At 43.1% G+C, this 21796-nt stretch overlaps 10 non-coding genes across 10 annotated transcripts; all 10 read right to left on the reverse strand.

Moving 5' to 3' along the window:
• Positions 1-976: 976 nt before the first annotated feature.
• Positions 977-1048, reverse strand: trnah-gug (transfer RNA histidin (anticodon GUG)). The gene has a single exon. It is a non-coding gene; the product is annotated as a tRNA-His (tRNA).
• Positions 1049-2606: 1558 nt separating this feature from the next.
• On the reverse strand, positions 2607-2678 carry trnah-gug (transfer RNA histidin (anticodon GUG)). The gene has a single exon. It is a non-coding gene; the product is annotated as a tRNA-His (tRNA).
• A 1527-nt stretch (positions 2679-4205) lies between these two features.
• On the reverse strand, positions 4206-4277 carry trnah-gug (transfer RNA histidin (anticodon GUG)). The gene has a single exon. It is a non-coding gene; the product is annotated as a tRNA-His (tRNA).
• A 1547-nt stretch (positions 4278-5824) lies between these two features.
• On the reverse strand, positions 5825-5896 carry trnah-gug (transfer RNA histidin (anticodon GUG)). Its single transcript has one exon. It is a non-coding gene; the product is annotated as a tRNA-His (tRNA).
• Positions 5897-9111: 3215 nt separating this feature from the next.
• trnah-gug (transfer RNA histidin (anticodon GUG)) lies at positions 9112-9183 on the reverse strand. Its single transcript has one exon. It is a non-coding gene; the product is annotated as a tRNA-His (tRNA).
• Positions 9184-10787: 1604 nt separating this feature from the next.
• trnah-gug (transfer RNA histidin (anticodon GUG)) lies at positions 10788-10859 on the reverse strand. The gene has a single exon. It is a non-coding gene; the product is annotated as a tRNA-His (tRNA).
• A 1604-nt stretch (positions 10860-12463) lies between these two features.
• On the reverse strand, positions 12464-12535 carry trnah-gug (transfer RNA histidin (anticodon GUG)). Its single transcript has one exon. It is a non-coding gene; the product is annotated as a tRNA-His (tRNA).
• Positions 12536-14093: 1558 nt separating this feature from the next.
• trnah-gug (transfer RNA histidin (anticodon GUG)) lies at positions 14094-14165 on the reverse strand. The gene has a single exon. It is a non-coding gene; the product is annotated as a tRNA-His (tRNA).
• A 4750-nt stretch (positions 14166-18915) lies between these two features.
• trnah-gug (transfer RNA histidin (anticodon GUG)) lies at positions 18916-18987 on the reverse strand. Its single transcript has one exon. It is a non-coding gene; the product is annotated as a tRNA-His (tRNA).
• A 1602-nt stretch (positions 18988-20589) lies between these two features.
• trnah-gug (transfer RNA histidin (anticodon GUG)) lies at positions 20590-20661 on the reverse strand. The gene has a single exon. It is a non-coding gene; the product is annotated as a tRNA-His (tRNA).
• Between the last annotated feature and the right edge of the window lie 1135 nt (positions 20662-21796).

Genomic DNA, 21796 nt, shown 5'->3' on the forward strand with positions numbered 1-21796 from the left:
TAGTAAAGCACTGCATAAGTAGCATATGCTGCTAACTATTTATTCAGATTTTCACCGGTAGAAGAATCTGACAGTGAGATCAATTCAAATGCACAGAATTATGTGTTGCTGCTACACTTGGATGGGAACTTGGTGACTAAAGGCCATAGATGTTTAAAGCTAAAGCCATGTGCACCTGTACGGTTGCTGTAGCTTTTTGGGTTATCCATGCCCATGGATGGTCATAGAGAGGAGTGGCTGCATTCATAAGGAGAGTACAGGTGTGTTTGAGAGTTCCCTTTAGGCTTGTTGAAAGCAGAAGCTATGATTGTTGTGCGTATGGTAAGTGTTTTGTGAAGTATTCTCTTGTAAGTTGATGTACAGATGACGCTGTTGTACGGAGCTCCTAAGCCATATTCTAATTATAGGACAATTTTGACCTTCAGTTACATAGGCCTTTGCAGCAAAAAAAATACGCAACCCTGGACGGTCAGCACAAGGAACATGCACTGATCACATGAACAGCCCCTGAACAGTCAACAGGATAGCAGGGATTAAAACCATTGAAAATCTGTATGACTTACCTACATCTTTCAAAACAAATACTCTTCAGACTATCTTTTTTTCAGTTGGGTTAGGGCTCACAATGGCCTTTCCGTCCAACTCCAGCAGCAGCGTAGGCCATCAGAGACAAGTAATGACTCACTCCGCCCTTGGACAGGCGTGACGTAATAGACGTTGAAATTCTCGTTGTTTAGTGTACATGAATGAACCCCAAATAATCACAGTTTAATTGAAGTTCCAAAGCATTTTGAAGTTGTGGAAGTGTTGTCCAACAGACTGAAGCTGTTGGGCATGTGGAGTCCAGACAGCCAAGTTCTAGCATCTTGGATGTGTTTTTGCTCCAAGAAGATGTAAAGTTTTACAGCTTTGAAGGGGTTCATGATAAAATCTTGTAAGTTTACAGAAAGGGATTATTCAGAATTTCTGAACATCTTGCTGTGACCCGGATTCGAACCGGGGTTGCTGCGGCCACAACGCAGAGTACTAACCACTATACGATCACAGCTGAGAAGGGATGGTGGTCATAGTTCTAGTCTTTGTTGCTCTCCAGGGCTTTTTTGTCAGAACACAGTTGGACCTCAAGAACAGTAGAAATGCTAAGTTTGTTGTCTTCATACACACATATAGGAGAGACACATTTTCACATCACAATCACAGCAGGTGACCACTCTGGTCTTTCATTCACAATACTTTTGCCCCTTTTAGTCAAAAACATTGTTCCATTCTCTCTTTACTTAGTATCAGCCTAACAGCGGCATAAGGGTAGAAACTGGTTTTAATAACCATACAGAAAACACCATAGAGATCTTGGTACACCAAGGTGTGAGACAAGAAAACCAACCTTCAAGAAGAAGACTCTATCATTGCCGCTGTCTTTACTGAGTCTGAAAGTGACACCAAAATGAAGACAAAAACAACAGGCTCATTTCCACCATGCCTTCCCATGTGTCCAAGGGTCCTTGGGCAAGACATTAAATCCAGTTTTTGTCCTGGTCGTTTAAGGTTGGCGCCAATATTTAGCAATGTGTGAATGTGTGTGTCTATTGGGGAATGGGACTGGGAATTTAAAGCAAGCCTCCTAGGAAGGTAGTAAAGCACTGCATAAGTAGCATCTGCTGCTAACTATTTATTCAGATTTTCACCGGTAGAAGAATCTGACAGTGAGATCAATTCAAATGCACAGAATTGTGTGTTGCTGTGACACTTGGATGGGAACTTGGTGACTAAAGGCCATATATGTTTAAAGCTAAAGTCATGTGCACCTGTACGGTTACTGTGGCTTTTTGGGTTATCCATGCCCATGGATGGTCGTAGAGAGTAGTGGCTGCATTCATAAGGAGAGTTCAGGTGTGTTTGAGAGTTCCCTTTAGGCTTGTTGAAAGCAGAAGCTATGATTGTTGTGCGTATGGTAAGTGTTTTGTGAAGTATTCTCTTGTAAGTTGATGTACAGATGACGCTGTTGTACGGAGCTCCTAAGCCATATTCTAATTATAGGACAATTTTGACCTTCAGTTACATAGGCCTTTGCAGCAAAAAAAATACGCAACCCTGGACGGTCAGCACAAGGAACATGCACTGATCACATGAAGACCCCCTGAACAGTCAACAGGATAGCAGGGATTAAAATCATTGAAAATCTGTATGACTCACCTACATCTTTCACAACAAATACTCTTAAGACTATCTTTTTTTCAGTTGGGTTAGGGCTCACAATGGCCTGTCCGTCCAACTCCAGCAGCATCGTGGGCCGTCAGGGACAAGTAATAACTCACTCCGCCCTTGGACAGGCGTGACGTAATAGACATTGAAATTCTCATTGTTTAGTGTACATGAATGAACCCCAAATAATCACAGTTTAATTGAAGTTCCAAAGCATTTTGAAGTTGCGGAAGTGTTGTCCAACAGACTGAAGCTGTTGGGCATGTGGAGTCCAGACAGCCAAGTTCTGGCATCTTGGATGTGTTTTTGCTCCAAGAAGATGTAAAGTTTTACAGCTTTGAAGGGGTTCATGATAAAATCTTTTAAGTTTACAGAAAGGGATTATTCAGAATTTCTGAACATCTTGCTGTGACCCGGATTCGAACCGGGGTTGCTGCGGCCACAACGCAGAGTACTAACCACTATACGATCACAGCTGAGAAGGGATGGTGGTCATAGTTCTAGTCTTTGTTGCTCTCCAGGGCTTTTTTGTCAGAACACAGTTGGACCTCAAGAACAGTAGAAATGCTAAGTTTGTTGTCTTCATACACACATATAGGAGAGACACATTTTCACATCACAATCACAGCAGGTGACCACTCTGGTCTTTCATTCACAATACTTTTGCCCCTTTTAGTCAAAAACATTGTTCCATTCTCTCTTTACTTAGTATCAGCCTAACAGCGGCATAAGGGTAGAAACTGGCTTTAATCACCATACAGAAAACACCATAGAGATCTTGGTACACCAAGGTGTGAGACAAGAAAACCAACTCTTTACTGAGTCTGAAAGTGACACCAAAATGAAGACAAAAATAACAGGCTCATTTCCACCATGCCTTCCCATGTGTCCAAGGGTCCTTGGGCAAGACATTAAATCCAGTTTTTGTCCTGGTCGTTTAAGGTTGGTGCCAATATTTAGCAATGTGTGAATGTGTGTGTCTATTGGGGAATGGGACTGTGAATTTAAAGCAAGCCTCGTAGGAAGGTAGTAAAGCACTGCATAAGTAGCATATGCTGCTAACTATTTATTCAGATTTTCACCGGTAGAAGAATCTGACAGTGAGATCAATTCAAATGCACAGAATTATGTGTTGCTGCTACACTTGGATGGGAACTTGGTGACTAAAGGCCATAGATGTTTAAAGCTAAAGCCATGTGCACCTGTACGGTTGCTGTAGCTTTTTGGGTTATCCATGCCCATGGATGGTCATAGAGAGGAGTGGCTGCATTCATAAGGAGAGTACAGGTGTGTTTGAGAGTTCCCTTTAGGCTTGTTGAAAGCAGAAGCTATGATTGTTGTGCGTATGGTAAGTGTTTTGTGAAGTATTCTCTTGTAAGTTGATGTACAGATGACGCTGTTGTACGGAGCTCCTAAGCCATATTCTAATTATAGGACAATTTTGACCTTCAGTTACATAGGCCTTTGCAGCAAAAAAAATACGCAACCCTGGACGGTCAGCACAAGGAACATGCACTGATCACATGAAGACCCCCTGAACAGTCAACAGGATAGCAGGGATTAAAATCATTGAAAATCTGTATGACTCACCTACATCTTTCACAACAAATACTCTTAAGACTATCTTTTTTTCAGTTGGGTTAGGGCTCACAATGGCCTTTCCGTCCAACTCCAGCAGCATCGTGGGCCGTCAGGGACAAGTAATAACTCACTCCGCCCTTGGACAGGCGTGACGTAATAGACATTGAAATTCTCATTGTTTAGTGTACATGAATGAACCCCAAATAATCACAGTTTAATTGAAGTTCCAAAGCATTTTGAAGTTGCGGAAGTGTTGTCCAACAGACTGAAGCTGTTGGGCATGTGGAGTCCAGACAGCCAAGTTCTAGCATCTTGGATGTGTTTTTGCTCCAAGAAGATGTAAAGTTTTACAGCTTTGAAGGGGTTCATGATAAAATCTTGTAAGTTTACAGAAAGGGATTATTCAGAATTTCTGAACATCTTGCTGTGACCCGGATTCGAACCGGGGTTGCTGCGGCCACAACGCAGAGTACTAACCACTATACGATCACAGCTGAGAAGGGATGGTGGTCATAGTTCTAGTCTTTGTTGCTCTCCAGGGCTTTTTTGTCAGAACACAGTTGGACCTCAAGAACAGTAGAAATGCTAAGTTTGTTGTCTTCATACACACATATAGGAGAGACACATTTTCACATCACAATCACAGCAGGTGACCACTCTGGTCTTTCATTCACAATACTTTTGCCCCTTTTAGTCAAAAACATTGTTCCATTCTCTCTTTACTTAGTATCAGCCTAACAGCGGCATGTGGGTAAAAACTGGTTTTAATAACCACACAGAAAACACCATAGAGATCTTGGTACACCAAGGTGTGAGACAAGAAAACCAACCTTCAAGAAGAAGACTTTATCACAACAGCTGTCTTTACTGAGTCTGAAAGTGACACCAAAATGAAGACAAAAACAACAGGCTCATTTCCACCATGCCTTTCCATGTGTCTTTGGGCAAGACATTAAATCCTGTTTTTGTCCTGGTCGTTTAAGGTTGGCGCCAATATTTAGCAATGTGTGAATGTGTGTGTCTATTGGGGAATGGGACTGTGAATTTAAAGCAAGCCTAGGAAGGTAGTAAAGCACTGCATAAGTAGCATATGCTGCTAACTATTTATTCAGATTTTCACCGGTAGAAGAATCTGACATTGAGATCAATTCAAATGCACAGAATTATGTGTTGCTGTGACACTTGGATGGGAACTTGGTGACTAAAGGCCATAGATGTTTAAAGCTAAAGCCATGTGCACCTGTACGGTTGCTGTGGCTTTTTGGGTTATCCATGCCCATGGATGGTCATAGAGAGGAGTGGCTGCATTCATAAGGAGAGTACAGGTGTGTTTGAGAGTTCCCTTTAGGCTTGTTGAAAGCAGAAGCTATGATTGTTATGCGTATGGTAAGTGTTTTGTGAAGTATTCTCTTGTAAGTTGATGTACAGATGATGCTGTTGTACGGAGCTCCTAAGCCATATTCTAATTATAGCACAATTTTGACCTTCAGTTACATAGGCCTTTGCAGCAAAAAAAGTACGCAACCCTGGACGGTCAGCACAAGGAACATGCACTGATCACATGACGAGCCCCTGAACAGTCAACAGGATAGCAGGGATTAAAACCATTGAAAATCTGTATGACTTACCTACATCTTTCAAAACAAATACTCTTAAGACTATCTTTTTTTCAGTTGGGTTAGGGCTCACAATGGCCTTTCCGTCCAACTCCAGCAGCATCGTGGGCCGTCAGGGACAAGTAATAACTCACTCCGCCCTTGGACAGGCGTGACGTAATAGACATTGAAATTCTCATTGTTTAGTGTACATGAATGAACCCCAAATAATCACAGTTTAATTGAAGTTCCAAAGCATTTTGAAGTTGCGGAAGTGTTGTCCAACAGACTGAAGCTGTTGGGCATGTGGAGTCCAGACAGCCAAGTTCTAGCATCTTGGATGTGTTTTTGCTCCAAGAAGATGTAAAGTTTTACAGCTTTGAAGGGGTTCATGATAAAATCTTGTAAGTTTACAGAAAGGGATTATTCAGAATTTCTGAACATCTTGCTGTGACCCGGATTCGAACCGGGGTTGCTGCGGCCACAACGCAGAGTACTAACCACTATACGATCACAGCTGAGAAGGGATGGTGGTCATAGTTCTAGTCTTTGTTGCTCTCCAGGGCTTTTTTGTCAGAACACAGTTGGACCTCAAGAACAGTAGAAATGCTAAGTTTGTTGTCTTCATACACACATATAGGAGAGACACATTTTCACATCACAATCACAGCAGGTGACCACTCTGGTCTTTCATTCACAATACTTTTGCCCCTTTTAGTCAAAAACATTGTTCCATTCTCTCTTTACTTAGTATCAGCCTAACAGCGGCATGTGGGTAAAAACTGGTTTTAATAACCACACAGAAAACACCATAGAGATCTTGGTACACCAAGGTGTGAGACAAGAAAACCAACCTTCAAGAAGAAGACTTTATCACAACAGCTGTCTTTACTGAGTCTGAAAGTGACACCAAAATGAAGACAAAAACAACAGGCTCATTTCCACCATGCCTTTCCATGTGTCTTTGGGCAAGACATTAAATCCTGTTTTTGTCCTGGTCGTTTAAGGTTGGCGCCAATATTTAGCAATGTGTGAATGTGTGTGTCTATTGGGGAATGGGACTGTGAATTTAAAGCAAGCCTAGGAAGGTAGTAAAGCACTGCATAAGTAGCATATGCTGCTAACTATTTATTCAGATTTTCACCGGTAGAAGAATCTGACATTGAGATCAATTCAAATGCACAGAATTATGTGTTGCTGTGACACTTGGATGGGAACTTGGTGACTAAAGGCCATAGATGTTTAAAGCTAAAGCCATGTGCACCTGTACGGTTGCTGTGGCTTTTTGGGTTATCCATGCCCATGGATGGTCATAGAGAGGAGTGGCTGCATTCATAAGGAGAGTACAGGTGTGTTTGAGAGTTCCCTTTAGGCTTGTTGAAAGCAGAAGCTATGATTGTTATGCGTATGGTAAGTGTTTTGTGAAGTATTCTCTTGTAAGTTGATGTACAGATGATGCTGTTGTACGGAGCTCCTAAGCCATATTCTAATTATAGGACAATTTTGACCTTCAGTTACATAGGCCTTTGCAGCAAAAAAAGTACGCAACCCTGGACGGTCAGCACAAGGAACATGCACTGATCACATGACGAGCCCCTGAACAGTCAACAGGATAGCAGGGATTAAAACCATTGAAAATCTGTATGACTTACCTACATCTTTCAAAACAAATACTCTTAAGACTATCTTTTTTTCAGTTGGGTTAGGGCTCACAATGGCCTTTCCGTCCAACTCCAGCAGCAGCGTAGGCCATCAGAGACAAGTAATGACTCACTCCGCCCTTGGACAGGCGTGACGTAATAGACATTGAAATTCTCGTTGTTTAGTGTACATGAATGAACCCCAAATAATCACAGTTTAATTGAAGTTCCAAAGCATTTTGAAGTGTTGTCCAACAGACTGAAGCTGTTGGGCATGTGGAGTCCAGACAGCCAAGTTCTGGCATCTTGGATGTGTTTTTGCTCTAAGAAGATGTAAAGTTTTACAGCTTTGAAGGAGTTCATGATAAAATCTTGTAAGTTTACAGAAAGGGATTATTCAGAATTTCTGAACATCTTGCTGTGACCCGGATTCGAACTGGGGTTGCTGCGGCCACAACGCAGAGTACTAACCACTATACGATCACAGCTGAGAAGGGATGGTGGTCATAGTTCTAGTCTTTGTTGCTCTCCAGGGCTTTTTTGTCAGAACACAGTTGGACCTCAAGAACAGTAGAAATGCTAAGTTTGTTGTCTTCATACACACATATAGGAGAGACACATTTTCACATCACAATCACAGCAGGTGACCACTCTGGTCTTTCATTCACAATACTTTTGCCCCTTTTAGTCAAAAACATTGTTCCATTCTCTCTTTACTTAGTATCAGCCTAACAGCGGCATGTGGGTAGAAGCTGGTTTTAATAACCATACAGAAAACACCATAGAGATCTTGGTACACCAAGGTGTGAGACAAGAAAACCAACCTTCAAGAAGAAGACTCTATCATTGCCGCTGTCTTTACTGGGTCTGAAAGTGACACCAAAATGAAGACAAAAACAACAGGCTCATTTCCACCATGCCTTCTCATGTGTCCAAGGGTCCTTGGGCAAGACATTAAATCCAGTTTTTGTCCTGGTCGTTTAAGGTTGGCGCCGATATTTAGCAATGTGTGAATGTGTGTGTCTATTGGGGAATGGGACTGTGAATTTAAAGCAAGCCTTCTAGGAAGGTAGTAAAGCACTGCATAAGTAGCATATGCTGCTAACTATTTATTCTGATTTTCACCGGTAGAAGAATCAGACAGTGAGATCAATTCAAATGCACAGAATTGTGTGTTGCTGTGACACTTGGATGGGAACTTGGTGACTAAAGGCCATAGATGTTTAAAGCTAAAGCCATGTGCACCTGTACGGTTGCTGTGGCTTTTTGGGTTATCCATGCCCATGGATGGTCTGTACGGTTACTGTGGCTTTTTGGGTTATCCATGCCCATGGATGGTCGTAGAGAGGAGTGGCTGCATTCATAAGGAGAGTTCAGGTGTGTTTGAGAGTTCCCTTTAGGCTTGTTGAAAGCAGAAGCTGTGATTGTTGTGCGTATGGTAAGTGTTTTGTGAAGTATTCTCTTGTAAGTTGATGTACAGATGATGCTGTTGTACGGAGCTCCTAAGCCATATTCTAATTATAGGACAATTTTGACCTTCAGTTACATAGGCCTTTGCAGCAAAAAAAATACGCAACCCTGGACGGTCAGCACAAGGAACATGCACTGATCACATGAAAAGCCCCTGAACAGTCAACAGGATAGCAGGGATTAAAACCATTGAAAATCTGTATGACTTACCTACATCTTTCAAAACAAATACTCTTAAGACTATCTTTTTTTCAGTTGGGTTAGGGCTCACAATGGCCTTTCCGTCCAACTCCAGCAGCAGCGTAGGCCATCAGAGACAAGTAATGACTCACTCCGCCCTTGGACAGGCGTGACGTAATAGACATTGAAATTCTCATTGTTTAGTGTACATGAATGAACCCCAAATAATCACAGTTTAATTGAAGTTCCAAAGCATTTTGAAGTTGCGGAAGTGTTGTCCAACAGACTGAAGCTGTTGGGCATGTGGAGTCCAGACAGCCAAGTTCTGGCATCTTGGATGTGTTTTTGCTCTAAGAAGATGTAAAGTTTTACAGCTTTGAAGGAGTTCATGATAAAATCTTGTAAGTTTACAGAAATGGATTATTCAGAAATTCTGAACATCTTGCTGTGACCCGGATTTGAACCGGGGTTGCTGCGGCCACAACGCAGAGTACTAACCACTATACGATCACAGCTGAGAAGGGATGGTGGTCATAGTTCTAGTCTTTGTTGCTCTCCAGGGCTTTTTTGTCAGAACACAGTTGGACCTCAAGAACAGTAGAAATGCTAAGTTTGTTGTCTTCATACACACATATAGGAGAGACACATTTTCACATCACAATCACAGCAGGTGACCACTCTGGTCTTTCATTCACAATACTTTTGCCCCTTTTAGTCAAAAACATTGTTCCATTCTCTCTTTACTTAGTATCAGGCTAACAGCGGCATAAGGGTAGAAACTGGCTTTAATAACCATACAGAAAACACCATAGAGATCTTGGTACACCAAGGTGTGAGACAAGAAAACCAACCTTCAAGAAGAAAACTCTATCATTGCCGCTGTCTTTACTGGGTCTGAAAGTGACACCAAAATGAAGACAAAAACAACAGGCTCATTTCCACCATGCCTTCTCATGTGTCCAAGGGTCCTTGGGCAAGACATTAAATCCAGTTTTTGTCCTGGTCGTTTAAGGTTGGCGCCGATATTTAGCAATGTGTGAATGTGTGTGTCTATTGGGGAATGGGACTGTGAATTTAAAGCAAGCCTTCTAGGAAGGTAGTAAAGCACTGCATAAGTAGCATATGCTGCTAACTATTTATTCTGATTTTCACCGGTAGAAGAATCAGACAGTGAGATCAATTCAAATGCACAGAATTGTGTGTTGCTGTGACACTTGGATGGGAACTTGGTGACTAAAGGCCATAGATGTTTAAAGCTAAAGCCATGTGCACCTGTACGGTTGCTGTGGCTTTTTGGGTTATCCATGCCCATGGATGGTCTGTACGGTTACTGTGGCTTTTTGGGTTATCCATGCCCATGGATGGTCGTAGAGAGGAGTGGCTGCATTCATAAGGAGAGTTCAGGTGTGTTTGAGAGTTCCCTTTAGGCTTGTTGAAAGCAGAAGCTATGATTGTTGTGCGTATGGTAAGTGTTTTGTGAAGTATGCTCTTGTAAGTGATGTACAGATGATGCTGTTGTACGGAGCTCCTAAGCCATATTCTAATTATAGGACAATTTTGACCTTCAGTTACATAGGCCTTTGCAGCAAAAAAAATACGCAACCCTGGACGGTCAGCACAAGGAACATGCACTGATCACATGAAGAGCCCCTGAACAGTCAACAGGATAGCAGGGATTAAAACCATTGAAAATCTGTATGATTTACCTACATCTTTCAAAACAAATACTCTTAAGACTATCTTTTTTTCAGTTGGGTTAGGGCTCACAATGGCCTTTCCGTCCAACTCCAGCAGCAGCGTAGGCCATCAGAGACAAGTAATGACTCACTCCGCCCTTGGACAGGCGTGACGTAATAGACATTGAAATTCTCGTTGTTTAGTGTACATGAATGAACCCCAAATAATCACAGTTTAATTGAAGTTCCAAAGCATTTTGAAGTTGCGGAAGTGTTGTCCAACAGACTGAAGCTGTTGGGCATGTGGAGTCCAGACAGCCAAGTTCTGGCATCTTGGATGTGTTTTTGCTCTAAGAAGATGTAAAGTTTTACAGCTTTGAAGGAGTTCATGATAAAATCTTGTAAGTTTACAGAAATGGATTATTCAGAATTTCTGAACATCTTGCTGTGACCCGGATTCGAACCGGGGTTGCTGCGGCCACAACGCAGAGTACTAACCACTATACGATCACAGCTGAGAAGGGATAGTGGTCATAGTTCTAGTCTTTGTTGCTCTCCAGGTGTTTTTTGTCAGAACACAGTTGGACCTCAAGAACAGTAGAAATGCTAAGTTTGTTGTCTTCGTACACACATGTAGGAGAGACACATTTTCACATCACAATCACAGCAGGTGACCACTCTGGTCTTTCATTCACAATATTTTTGCCCCTTTTAGTCAAAAACATTGTTCCATTCTCTCTTTACTTAGTATCAGGCTAACAGCGGCATAAGGGTAGAAACTGGCTTTAATAACCATACAGAAAACACCATAGAGATCTTGGTACACCAAGGTGTGAGACAAGAAAACCAACCTTCAAGAAGAAAACTCTATCATTGCCGCTGTCTTTACTGGGTCTGAAAGTGACACCAAAATGAAGACAAAAACAACAGGCTCATTTCCACCATGCCTTCTCATGTGTCCAAGGGTCCTTGGGCAAGACATTAAATCCAGTTTTTGTCCTGGTCGTTTAAGGTTGGCGCCGATATTTAGCAATGTGTGAATGTGTGTGTCTATTGGGGAATGGGACTGTGAATTTAAAGCAAGCCTTCTAGGAAGGTAGTAAAGCACTGCATAAGTAGCATATGCTGCTAACTATTTATTCTGATTTTCACCGGTAGAAGAATCAGACAGTGAGATCAATTCAAATGCACAGAATTGTGTGTTGCTGTGACACTTGGATGGGAACTTGGTGACTAAAGGCCATAGATGTTTAAAGCTAAAGCCATGTGCACCTGTACGGTTGCTGTGGCTTTTTGGGTTATCCATGCCCATGGATGGTCTGTACGGTTACTGTGGCTTTTTGGGTTATCCATGCCCATGGATGGTCGTAGAGAGGAGTGGCTGCATTCATAAGGAGAGTTCAGGTGTGTTTGAGAGTTCCCTTTAGGCTTGTTGAAAGCAGAAGCTATGATTGTTGTGCGTATGGTAAGTGTTTTGTGAAGTATGCTCTTGTAAGTGATGTACAGATGATGCTGTTGTACGGAGCTCCTAAGCCATATTCTAATTATAGGACAATTTTGACCTTCAGTTACATAGGCCTTTGCAGCAAAAAAAATACGCAACCCTGGACGGTCAGCACAAGGAACATGCACTGATCACATGAAGAGCCCCTGAACAGTCAACAGGATAGCAGGGATTAAAACCATTGAAAATCTGTATGATTTACCTACATCTTTCAAAACAAATACTCTTAAGACTATCTTTTTTTCAGTTGGGTTAGGGCTCACAATGGCCTTTCCGTCCAACTCCAGCAGCAGCGTAGGCCATCAGAGACAAGTAATGACTCACTCCGCCCTTGGACAGGCGTGACGTAATAGACATTGAAATTCTCGTTGTTTAGTGTACATGAATGAACCCCAAATAATCACAGTTTAATTGAAGTTCCAAAGCATTTTGAAGTTGCGGAAGTGTTGTCCAACAGACTGAAGCTGTTGGGCATGTGGAGTCCAGACAGCCAAGTTCTGGCATCTTGGATGTGTTTTTGCTCTAAGAAGATGTAAAGTTTTACAGCTTTGAAGGAGTTCATGATAAAATCTTGTAAGTTTACAGAAATGGATTATTCAGACTTTCTGAACATCTTGCTGTGACCCGGATTCGAACCGGGGTTGCTGCGGCCACAACGCAGAGTACTAACCACTATACGATCACAGCTGAGAAGGGATAGTGGTCATAGTTCTAGTCTTTGTTGCTCTCCAGGTGTTTTTTGTCAGAACACAGTTGGACCTCAAGAACAGTAGAAATGCTAAGTTTGTTGTCTTCGTACACACATGTAGGAGAGACACATTTTCACATCACAATCACAGCAGGTGACCACTCTGGTCTTTCATTCACAATACTTTTGCCCCTTTTAGTCAAAAACATTGTTCCATTCTCTCTTTACTTAGTATTAGCCTAACAGCGGCATAAGGGTAGAAACTGGCTTTAATCACCATACAGAAAACACCATAGAGATCTTGGTACACCAAGGTGTGAGACAAGAAAACCAACCTTCAAGAAGAAGACTCTATCATTGCCGCTGTCTTTACTGGGTCTGAAAGTGACACCAAAATGAAGACAAAAACAACGGGCTCATTTCCACCATGCCTTCCCATGTGTCCAAGGGTCCTTGGGCAAGACATTAAATCCAGTTTTTGTCCTGGTCGTTTAAGGTTGGCGCCGATATTTAGCAATGTGTGAATGTGTGTGTCTATTGGGGAATGGGACTGTGAATTTAAAGCAAGCCTTCTAGGAAGGTAGTAAAGCACTGCATAAGTAGCATATGCTGCTAACTATTTATTCAGATTTTCACCGGTAGAAGAATCAGACAGTAAGATCAATTCAAATGCACAGAATTGTGTGTTGCTGTGACACTTGGATGGGAACTTGGTGACTAAAGGCCATAGATGTTTAAAGCTAAAGCCATGTGCACCTGTACGGTTGCTGTGGCTTTTCGGGTTTTCCATGCCCATGGATGGTCATAGAGAGGAGTGGCTGCATTCATAAGGAGAGTACAGGTGTGTTTGAGAGTTCCCTTTAGGCTTGTTGAAAGCAGAAGCTAGGATTGTTATGCGTATGGTAAGTGTTTTGTGAAGTATTCTCTTGTAAGTTGATGTACAGATGATGCTGTTGTACGGAGCTCCTAAGCCATATTCTAATTATAGGACAATTTTGACCTTCAGTTACATAGGCCTTTGCAGCAAAAAAAATACGCAACCCTGGACGGTCAGCACAAGGAACATGCACTGATCACATGAAGACCCCCTGAACAGTCAACAGGATAGCAGGGATTAAAACCATTGAAAATCTGTATGATTTACCTACATCTTTCAAAACAAATACTCTTAAGACTATCTTTTTTTCAGTTGGGTTAGGGCTCACAATGGCCTTTCCGTCCAACTCCAGCAGCAGCGTAGGCCATCAGAGACAAGTAATGACTCACTCCGCCCTTGGACAGGCGTGACGTAATAGACATTGAAATTCTCGTTGTTTAGTGTACATGAATGAACCCCAAATAATCACAGTTTAATTGAAGTTCCAAAGCATTTTGAAGTTGCGGAAGTGTTGTCCAACAGACTGAAGCTGTTGGGCATGTGGAGTCCAGACAGCCAAGTTCTGGCATCTTGGATGTGTTTTTGCTCTAAGAAGATGTAAAGTTTTACAGCTTTGAAGGATTTCATGATAAAATCTTGTAAGTTTACAGAAAGGGATCATTCAGAATTTCTGAAAATCTTGCTGTGACCCGGATTTGAACCGGGGTTGCTGCGGCCACAACGCAGAGTACTAACCACTATACGATCACAGCTGAGAAGGGATAGTGGTCATAGTTCTAGTCTTTGTTGCTCTCCAGGTGTTTTTTGTCAGAACACAGTTGGACCTCAAGAACAGTAGAAATGCTAAGTTTGTTGTCTTCGTACACACATGTAGGAGAGACACATTTTCACATCACAATCACAGCAGGTGACCACTCTGGTCTTTCATTCACAATACTTTTGCCCCTTTTAGTCAAAAACATTGTTCCATTCTCTCTTTACTTAGTATTAGCCTAACAGCGGCATAAGGGTAGAAACTGGCTTTAATCACCATACAGAAAACACCATAGAGATCTTGGTACACCAAGGTGTGAGACAAGAAAACCAACCTTCAAGAAGAAGACTCTATCATTGCCGCTGTCTTTACTGGGTCTGAAAGTGACACCAAAATGAAGACAAAAACAACAGGCTCATTTCCACCATGCCTTCCCATGTGTCCAAGGGTCCTTGGGCAAGACATTAAATCCTGTTTTTGTCCTGGTCGTTTAAGGTTGGCGCCAATATTTAGCAATGTGTGAATGTGTGTGTCTATTGGGGAATGGGACTGTGAATTTAAAGCAAGCCTAGGAAGGTAGTAAAGCACTGCATAAGTAGCATATGCTGCTAACTATTTATTCAGATTTTCACCGGTAGAAGAATCAGACAGTGAGATCAATTCAAATGCACAGAATTATGTGTTGCTGTGACACTTGGATGGGAACTTGGTGGCTAAAGGCCATAGATGTTTAAAGCTAAAGCCATGTGCACCTGTACGGTTGCTGTGGCTTTTTGGGTTATCCATGCCCATGGATGGTCTGCACGGTTCTTCTTTCTCTTTCGGCTTTTCCCGTCAGGGGTCGCCACAGCGAATCATCCTTTTCCACCTCATTCTATCATGGACATCTTCTACCCTAACATTAGCCAACTTCATGTCCTCTGTTAAGACATCCATATATCTCCTCTTTGGCCGTCCTCTTGCCCTCCGGCCAGGCAGCTCCATCTCCAACATCCTTCTACCAATATATCCACTATCCCTCCTCTGAACATGTCCAAACCATCTCAGTCTGGCTTCTCTGACTTTGTCGCTAACACAGGCAACATGAGACGTCCCTCTGATGTACTCGTTCCTTATCCTGTCTAACCTGGTCACTCCTAAGGAGAACCTCAACATCTTCATCTCCGCTACCTCCATCTCAGCCTCTTGTCTCTGTCTCACTGCTACCGTCTCTAACCCATAGAGCAGAGCTGGTCTCACCACAGTCTTGTACACCTTTCCTTTGAGTCTTGCTGACACTCTTCTGTCACACAACACTCCTGACACTTTCCTCCACCCGCTCCAACCTGCCTGCACTCGCCTCTTCACCTCTTTTCCACACTCCCCATCACACTGAACTGTTGACCCCAAGTACTTAAACTCCTGCACCTTCTTCACCTCAGCCCCCTGTAACCTAACGCTTCTACCTTGATCCCTCTCGTTCAGACACATGTATTCTGTCTTACTACGACTGACCTTCATGCCTCTTCTTTCCAGAGCAAACCTCCACCTCTCTAGCTGTTCCTCCACCTGCTCTCTACTCTCACTGCAAATTACAATGTCATCCGCAAACATCATTGTCCAGGGAGATTCCTGTCTTACCTCGTCTGTCAGCCTGTCCATCAGCATAGCAAACAAAAAAGGACTCAAAGCTGATCCTTGGTGTAGTCCCACCTCCACCTTGAACTCCTCTGTCTGACCTACAGCACATCTCACCACCGTCATACTTCTCTCATACATGTCCTGAACTACTCTGACATACTTCTCTGCCACTCCAGACGACCTCATACAGTACCACAGCTCCTCCCTCGGCACCCTGTCATACGCCTTCTCTAAATCTACGAACACACAATGCAGCTCCTTCCGACCTTCTCTGTACTTTTCCATCAACATTCTCAAAGCAAAAATGGCATCAGTGGTGCTCCTACGGGGCATGAAACCATACTGCTGCTCACAGATCTCCACCTTCCTCCTAAGCCTGGCTTCCACTACTCTTTCCCACAGCTTCATTGTGTGGCTCATCAACTTTATTCCTCTATAGTTGCTGCAGTTCTGCGTGTCACCCTTGTTCTTAAAGATCGGAACCAGAACGCTTCTCCTCCATTCCTCAGGCATCTTCTCACTCTCTAAAATCCTATTGAACAACCTTGTTAGAAATTCCACTGCTGTCTCTCCTAAGCACTTCCATACCTCCACAGGTACGTCATCAGGACCAACGGCCTTTCCGCTCTTCATCCTTTTCAGAGCCTTCCTAACCTCATCCTTTCCAATCTCTGCTACTTCCTGCTCCACAACAACCACATCTTCCTCCCTTCTTTCCCTGTCATTTTCCTCGTTCATCAGCTCCTCAAAATACTCCTTCCATCTTTTCTGTACACTCTCTTGGGTTGTTAGCACCTTTCCATCTCTGTCCTTAATCACCCTTATCTGTTGCACGTCCTTCCCATCTCTGTCTCTCTGTCTGGCTAGCCTGTACAAGTCCTTCTCTCCTTCCTTTGTGTCTAACCTGTCATATAGCTCATCGTAAGCCTTCTGTTTGGCCTTTGCCACCTCTCTCTTCACTCTACGCTGCGCTTCCTTGTACTCCTGTCTACCTTCCTCAGTCCTTTCTACATCCCACTTCCTTTTAGCCAACCTCTTCCTCTGGACGCATTCCTGTACTTCCTCATTCCACCACCAAGTCTCTTTACCGTCTTTCCTCTTTCCAGATGACACACCTAGCACCTTCCTACCTGTTTCCCTGATTATCTCTGCTGTAGTTTCCCAGTCCTCTGGAAGCTCATCCTGACCACCCAGGACCTGTCTCAACTTCTGCCTAAATTCCTCACAAGTTTCTTCATTCTGTAGCTTCCACCACTTGGTCTTCTTTTCTGTTTTCCCTCTCTTCTTCTTCCTGACCTCCAGAGTCATCTTACACACCACCATGCGGTGCTGTCTGGCTACACTCTCTCCTACCACCACTTTGCAGTCATTGACCTCTCTCAAATGACCTCGTCTACATAGGATGTAGTCCACCTGAGTACTCCTACCTCCACTTCTGTATGTCACTCTATGTTCCTCTCTCTTCTGGAAGTAAGTGTTGACTACAGCCATTTCCATCCTCTTTGCAAAGTCCACCACCATCTGTCCCTCCAGATTCCTTTCCTTCACACCAAACCTGCCCATCACCTCCTCATCACCTCTGTTGCCCTCACCAACATGCCCATTAAAGTCTGCTCCAATAACAACTCTCTCTCCTCTGGGGATACTCTCTATGACCTCATCCAACTCACTCCAGAATCTCTCCTTCACTTCTAACTCACAGCCAACCTGTGGCGCATACCCACTGACTACATTCACCATCACCCCTTCAATTTCTAACTTTAGGCTCATCATCCTGTCTGAGACTCTTTTCACCTCTAGAACACTGTTTACAAACTCCCCCTTCAGAATCACTCCTACCCCGTTTCTCTTCCTATCAACACCATGATAGAACAGTTTGTATCCTCCTCCAATACTACGTGCCTTGCTGCCCTTCCACCTTGTCTCCTGCACACACAGTACATCTACCTTCCTTCTCTCCATCATGTCTGCCAGCTCTCTGCCTTTCCCTGTCATTGTGCCAACGTTAAGAGTCCCTATTCTCAAACCTATGTTCCTGCCTTTTCCCTTCTCTCTCTGGCCACGGACCCTTCTGCCTCCCCTCTTTCTTCGACCAACAGTAGTCAAATTTCCACCGACACCCTGTAGGTTAACAGCATCGGTGGCGGTCGTTGTTAACCCGGGCCTCGACCGATCCGGTATGTCTAAAGTGTTGTGGATGATTCGCATGGTTATTTTGGCAATTTTTACGCCGGATGCCCTTCCTGGCGCAACCCTCTCTATTTATCCGGGCTTGGGACCGGCACAGAAGTAACTGGCTTGCAACCCCTGTGGCTAGATTGGATGGTCTGCACGGTTACTGTGGCTTTTTGGGTTATCCATGCCCATGGATGGTCGTAGAGAGGAGTGGCTGCATTCATAAGGAGAGTTCAGGTGTGTTTGAGAGTTCCCTTTAGGCTTGTTGAAAGCAGAAGCTATGATTGTTGTGCGTATGGTAAGTGTTTTGTGAAGTATTCTCTTGTAAGTTGATGTACAGATGATGCTGTTGTACGGAGCTCCTAAGCCATATTCTAATTATAGGACAATTTTGACCTTCAGTTACATAGGCCTTTGCAGCAAAAAAAATACGCAACTCTGGACGGTCAGCACAAGGAACATGCACTGATCACATGAAGACCCCCTGAACAGTCAACAGGATAGCAGGGATTAAAATCATTGAAAATCTGTATGACTCACCTACATCTTTCACAACAAATACTCTTAAGACTATCTTTTTTTCAGTTGGGTTAGGGCTCACAATGGCCTTTCCGTCCAACTCCAGCAGCATCGTGGGCCGTCAGGGACAAGTAATAACTCACTCCGCCCTTGGACAGGCGTGACGTAATAGACATTGAAATTCTCATTGTTTAGTGTACATGAATGAACCCCAAATAATCACAGTTTAATTGAAGTTCCAAAGCATTTTGAAGTTGCGGAAGTGTTGTCCAACAGACTGAAGCTGTTGGGCATGTGGAGTCCAGACAGCCAAGTTCTGGCATCTTGGATGTGTTTTTGCTCTAAGAAGATGTAAAGTTTTACAGCTTTGAAGGAGTTCATGATAAAATCTTGTAAGTTTACAGAAATGGATTATTCAGAATTTCTGAACATCTTGCTGTGACCCGGATTCGAACCGGGGTTGCTGCGGCCACAACGCAGAGTACTAACCACTATACGATCACAGCTGAGAAGGGATGGTGGTCATAGTTCTAGTCTTTGTTGCTCTCCAGGGCTTTTTTGTCAGAACACAGTTGGACCTCATGAACAGTAGAAATGCTAAGTTTGTTGTCTTCATACACACATATAGGAGAGACACATTTTCACATCACAATCACAGCAGGTGACCACTCTGGTCTTTCATTCACAATACTTTTGCCCCTTTTAGTCAAAAACATTGTTCCATTCTCTCTTTACTTAGTATCAGCCTAACAGCGGCATAAGGGTAGAAACTGGTTTTAATAACCATACAGAAAACACCATAGAGATCTTGGTACACCAAGGTGTGAGACAAGAAAACCAACCTTCAAGAAGAAGACTCTATCATTGCCGCTGTCTTTACTGGGTCTGAAAGTGACACCAAAATGAAGACAAAAACAACAGGCTCATTTCCTCCATGCCTTCCCATGTGTCCAAGGGTCCTTGGGCAAGACATTAAATCCAGTTTTTGTCCTGGTCGTTTAAGGTTGGCGCCGATATTTAGCAATGTGTGAATGTGTGTGTCTATTGGGGAATGGGACTGTGAATTTAAAGCAAGCCTAGGAAGGTAGTAAAGCACTGCATAAGTAGCATATGCTGCTAACTATTTATTCAGATTTTCACCGGTATAAGAATCTGACCGTGAGATTAATTCAAATGCACAGAATTATGTGTTGCTGTGACACTTGGATGGGAACTTGGTGGCTAAAGGCCATAGATGTTTAAAGCTAAAGCCATGTGCACCTGTACGGTTGCTGTGGCTTTTTGGGTTATCCATGCCCATGGATGGTCTGTACGGTTACTGTGGCTTTTTGGGTTATCCATGCCCATGGATGGTCGTAGAGAGGAGTGGCTGCATTCATAAGGAGAGTTCAGGTGTGTTTGAGAGTTCCCTTTAGGCTTGTTGAAAGCAGAAGCTATGATTGTTGTGCGTATGGTAAGTGTTTTGTGAAGTATTCTCTTGTAAGTTGATGTACAGATGATGCTGTTGTACGGAGCTCTTAAGCCATATTCTAATTATAGGACAATTTAGACCTTCAGTTACATAGGCCTTGTCAGGAAAAAAAATACGCAACCCTGGACGGACAGCACAAGGAACATGCACTGATCACATGAAGAGCCCCTGAACAGTCAACAGGATAGCAGGGATTAAAACCATTGAAAATCTGTATGACTTACCTACATCTTTCACAACAAATACTCTTAAGACTATCTTTTTTTCAGTTGGGTTAGGGCTCACAATGGCCTTTCCCTCCAGCTCCAGCAGCAGCGTAGGCCGTCAGGGACAAGTAATAACTCACTCCGCCCTTGGACAGGCGTGACGTAATAGACATTGAAATTCTCGTTGTTTAGTGTACATGAAGGAATCCAAAATAATGACAGTTTAATTGAAGTTCCAAAGCATTTTGAAGTTGTGGAAGTGTTGTCCAACAGACTGAAGCTGTTGGGCATGTGGAGTCCAGACAGCCAAGTTCTGGCATCTTGGATGTGTTTTTGCTCCAAGAAGAAGTAAAGTTTTACAGCTTTGAAGGAGTTCATGATAAAATCTTGTAAGTTTACAGAACGGGATCATTCAGATTTTCTGAACATCCTGCTGTGACCCGGATTCGAACCGGGGTTGCTGCGGCCACAACGCAGAGTACTAACCACTATACGATCACAGCTGAAAAGTGATGGTGGTCACAGTTCTAGTCTTTGTTGCTCTCTAGGGCTTTTTTGTCAGAACACAGTTGGACCTCAAGAACAGTAGAAATGCTAAGTTTGTTGTCTTCATACACACATATAGGAGAGACACATTTTCACATCACAATCACAGCAGTTGGGTTAGGGCTCACAGCAAACTTACATCTAACCTTAACCATTCTTCCAGGTCCGTGATGCAAAGAAAAAGGTTCTGGTAGGGATGGGAATAGAAGCCCCATGAAGCCTCATTGGGTTTTATGTTATTGTGCCGGATAAATGAACCACCCATTCAGGGCTTCGAAACCACACAGAACAGCAGCATCTGGTGGCGGACTGGATGTATATTGAAATATGTTTCAACAAAGCTCCTTGTAACACTTCAATGTGGAAATAATGATGAAAAAACGTAAAAAAGAAAAATGTACATGTGATGAGAAGAGAAGTGTTTTACACAGCAAAATACATGTCACATGAAGAACAAAATACACGCAAAAACAATATGGATATTGCCAGATTTAATCCTGGAGTCTCTGGAAGTGTATGCCATTGACTATTCCACTAAGCTATCTCTAACCACAAGAAAACGGTGTGCCATCATATATTCATCGCAGTGTTTTTTTTTTTTTGATACACAGCATTCATGATGTAGTGTTTTATTAGGAAAAACTGAGTTGAAATGATCTTGAGCCACAGAACGTTTTTAATAGGAGCCATGGTATAGTGCAGTGAACTGACGCTGATTCCAATACAGGGGAAACAATGGAACTGGTCGGGAAACGTTCAGGATTCATTTCGCATTTCTAGATAGGGCTACTACTGTTCAAAACACAAGTGACATCTGAAGCGTGGTTCGACCAAACGAATCATTTGGCGCGTCATTCTTCATCCACCACGTGATCTGCGCTAGTTGACACACGACCCGAAACACTGTGCCGAAACACTCTGTTTCATGAAGGTCAACCGCGCGCCGAAGCGTTGTGTCAAACGAGCCATCCCTAGGTTCAGCACTGGCCTCTCGTATTTACAAATTATCTGCGAATAGTCACTTTCTTAATAAAACTCTACATTGATGACCCAAACTATTATGCTAGCATCCACCTCACACTTCCCAGCCTG

This window comes from Oryzias latipes, chromosome 2 (genome assembly GCF_053564925.1).
Source record: "Oryzias latipes strain Hd-rR chromosome 2, Olatipes_Hd-rR_3.1".
Classification (NCBI taxonomy): domain Eukaryota; kingdom Metazoa; phylum Chordata; class Actinopteri; order Beloniformes; family Adrianichthyidae; genus Oryzias; species Oryzias latipes.